We start from the raw sequence: 4,317 nt of genomic DNA, 5'->3' as shown, positions 1-4,317 counted from the left end.
AGCATTCCCTTTCTTTTTTTTCTTTGCTGTATAGCAAATATAATATGGATAATAGCACCATAGATACTATCTCGATAATAGGAATGATATTTATTCTTCAGTCCAAGGTAACATGAAGGTACTATCGGCCAAAGAAGAAGACGGACCACGGCTTAGGTGGCCGGAGCGGAGCGGCTGCGGTGCGACACCGTGGCGCTCCGGCCACCTGACGAGTGACGCCAGACTTTTCCCTCACTCTCACACAGGGCCTTGCCACGCTTACTAAACTTCTAGTGCACCGATAGGTTGCTATGCCGCTGAAGATCGCGACGAAGCGCACCGTGCATAGCCGCTAGTCCAGCACGTGGCACTGTTGTGAACCCGCAAGGAGCTCATAACTCGAAGGACCGCTCTGCGGCGTTCCATTGGGCATTAAGGCTTTTCATGTCATACACTGATGACATGGCACCCTCTCCTACCCATTAGCTTCGCGGTCACGTGCCCAAAGACCCGCGCACTAGGCCGCACCTTTAGTCAGCCAGATGGCTGCGAGTATGTTGTGACGTGTTTTTACTCTTTCCCGTCGCCCATTTTTGGTGCTATTATTCGGTCACGCCGCCGACTACAACGCTGGAGTCTTGCGTAATGGGTCCTGTAATGCTTTCGCATCAAGAGACACCCTATATTTCCAGCTCAGCCTTATAGTGTGTACGTGATTCCCACAGTTCACAAATGAATTGATTGACGCACGCACGAAGGCTTTACCTGGGAGTCTGATATGCTTATTCGATGTCAGCTGCTGTGCTCGCCACTCAATCGATTGCTACCCCGCAGAGCTGGAATGGAAAAACCTTATGTCCGCGTCTTTCAGCGGTGCTTTGATCGTCGAAAAAATTTTTTTTCGAGCTACATCCAATGCACTTGTTAAGAATGAACGATTAAGCAAAGCTTACTTGGGAGAGAGAGAGGGAAAGAGAAAGCAAGGACAGGAAAGGCAGGGAGGTCAACCAGACGAGCACCAGTTTGCTACCCTACACTGGGGGTGGGGGAAAGGGGAATATGAAGAAGAAAAAGGGAGAGAATAAGCACTGAGTACGTGTGGTAGGATGCACAGGGACATGATAAATGGTCTCTCAAGCTGGTGCACTTCAAGTATTGTACTAGTGCACGAATCGCTTTTCGGGCCAGTGACGGGTGTGGCCACGGTCTTTGACTTGGTGAACGGTCTTGAGTCCAGTCGGTGTAAAGTTGCCCGCAGAGAGAGGCGTTGTACACCGTAGCGAAGGCAGGTCCACAATAAGTGCTCGATGGTTTCCTCGCACCCACAGGAGTCGCACACATGCACTCTGGCCTGAGTGGAAAGGAGCTTCATGCTAAACCTATCTAACCAATTTTTTGGGGGTGGTGACAAACACTCCCGATTTACCTTCGGTCTTATCTCCGGGCAAGAAGGGGGAGAGGGAGGGGGAGGGGGGTGTATTCTGTAACAGTCCACCTATACCACCTCCCAGCCAATCAGTACTGCAGTAGCAGACGAAATGGACATGTCCGCTAGGTGGACTGTTGCAGAATACCCCTGCCTCCCCCCCCCCCCCTTCTCCTTAGCACCGACAAGGTAGCGATGCCTCTGACACGACTTTCATGGATCCACATCACCTTTAGCGCAACGCAAAACCTTACTATCGCTTTCAATGCTTCATCTTCGGGCGTACCTGCCAATAATTTTTTTTTTTAGTTTCGTGCTATGGGAAACGCTACACGAATACTTCTCGCACAAGTTAAAATAACCACGCGAGAAAGCAAAGGTATTGCGTTTTGTGGATTCATCACGTGGGCCTGCCAACGTAACCCGGCAGTGTCTCCACACAAAAGTCCCACATTGTAGCAGTGGGAGGCGGCCGTGACAAGCCAAGTCCTCGAAGCCCAGCTCGCCTATATAGGCCGAGCCTGTGGGGTGGCTGTCTCTGTGGAGGCCGTAGACAAGAAGGAAGCTCGGAGCGACCCCCGCTGCTACCAACTAGAACCATTTTTAAAGCAACACTAGAGTTTATTCTCTGTCTCAAGCCAACATGTATGTTCCCTGTCCTACCGGTGACGCAATGAGCAGAAATGATGCAGAAAACGTGGCATGACACCAAGGTCGGCCTTATCGCAATCCAGGCTTCAGCAAACATCCTCTCCCACTTTTCCTGGACCACCTACCCTCCGGCGCTGCGTTTCTGCAGTTTGACACACACGAAAAAAAAAAGAAAAGCTTGTTGATTTTCCTTCCAATTGTCTTTATCTCTTTCAGTTCTGACACTTCGGTTTTGTTTACGATTGTGTGACTCGTTTCCCGCACACTATTTTCTAGAAGGACAACGGTTTCAGAAAGACTTCAAGAAAAGCCAAGCCGCAGCTTCTCACATACAATGGGGCTTGACAAGCACAAGAAAGAGCTCAACGCTTTACTTTCCAGATATACGTTAGTATTATTTAGTTCTCCTCGAAAGAGTTGCTAGCATTTCTAGCGTGTCGCTTTATCAGTCTCGGGAAAGGACAGAAAAAAAGAAAATGCCCGTTCTGATGCTGTGTTCACAATGGAGATGCCGAGAACGGTTACAAAATGTCTAGAGCAGACAGGCTTTAGTGACGCTGATGGCAATCGAGAAAACCAGCAAGACATCTGGTCTTGCGCGAAAGAGAGCCTTGTCATTTTGTCTCTCAGACGGCACAAAAGTGGTGAATTTCAATGGAATACTGCCGCGATGCCTCCTCGGGTCTAAAACTGGCACTAGCTAGTCAGCCCACAAGGTGTTTCGAAAAATCTGGAGCCTTTTAGTCCGTACTTTTAAACTTCGTGAGTGTGTTTTTCACACGCTTTATGCTGTGCCAGCACAAATGGACTACTGTTAACCTGTCTTGTTTCACACCTCACTACATGCCTGCTTCGGTGAACCGAACCTATGTGATGATAGTTTATGGTTTTGACAAGACGCCCTTTTGACATACTGAAGAATGTCGCCACGGCTTTGGATACCCTACAGGGTAAACTTTATTTATTTATTTATTTATTTATTTATTTATTTATTTATTTATTTATTTATTTATTTATTTATTTATTTATTTATTTATTTATTTGTTTGTTTGTTTGTTTGTTTGTTTGTTTGTTTGTTTGTTTGTTTGTTTGTTTGTTTGTTTGTTTGTTTGTTTCTTTCTTTCTTTCTTTCTTCCCATTGCTAAAAATGGGAAAAATAAAGGAAACACTCACATAAACAGCAATTGCATTTTGAAAACTGTTAAGTGCAACGCAAGTAAATGGCATGGTTGACCATGTTGTTAAACAATAGTTGTGCATTTTTCATCGGCTTGGTGGAGAAATGTGCAGTATGCAGCGCACAGCAGTATGCAGTCTAGAGAGACAAGCTGATGTGTAATTCCACAAATAATGTGAAAAATGCCGAAAAGCCACTCTTAGTTAATCTAGCTGATGAAAACGAAGCTGTGAGAAGCAAAATAACGCATAATTGTTTATGTAGTAGCTACACTCCTTGTCAGAGTCTAATGATTTTCCACTATTCATCTACCACCTTTTTTATCAGCAGCAGGTTTGGGTACATTAACAATTTAAATGATTGAAACGATAATGAAAACATTTTAGAGTTGTACCTTGGGGATACCAAAAGCGCTATGGAGAAGTTTAGTGGACGTTTGTCAGCTTTATATGCATCAACATTGAGCCCTAAGAGAAACAAAAATAATTGATTAGGAAAAGAAGAAAGAGAAGATTGTCACTTGAGTGACTAGAAGCTTCTAGAAAAGTCAAGGTGAGAAATTTTGAGGTCTTTCTTCTGCCCAATGCAGCTTTTAAAACAGCCACGTTTCGAGAACACCGTACAATGGTGGAAATGGAATTGCCCACGATTTGGACCTTGAGACTATCAATGCTCTACTTTCGCATAGAATTTCATTTGGCATCGCACGTGACAAGTTCAGAGGGATCAGGCATTCTTTATAAGTATTTAACATATGTACGGATATCGAACACGAAATACTGCTATATTGTCAAATACTGACCTACAGGTATCTAATATAAAAAATGACTGGCTTTCACGACGGCAGTGCCACTAAGCATTCATCTAATACCCTATCAAGCTTGATGAAAAAGCTAAGTCACTCGGAAACGGTGCAATGAAGGAAACCATAGATATACCGTTGTGCGCCGTCAACCAATTCAATCAGTCCAGTCAGTCCAATGAACTACCAGTCTACCAATCCAACGCGCTACCCATTCATATGACGCAAAATGTCTACGCATCACTACATAGAAGCGTGTACATACATAGGCTATCAACATGC

The sequence above is a fragment of the Dermacentor albipictus genome, chromosome 1 (genome assembly GCF_038994185.2).
Source record: "Dermacentor albipictus isolate Rhodes 1998 colony chromosome 1, USDA_Dalb.pri_finalv2, whole genome shotgun sequence".
NCBI classification, from domain to species: Eukaryota; Metazoa; Arthropoda; class Arachnida; order Ixodida; family Ixodidae; genus Dermacentor; species Dermacentor albipictus.
The sequence above is the reverse complement of the archived record's forward strand: the minus strand, read 5'-3'. Positions refer to the sequence as shown.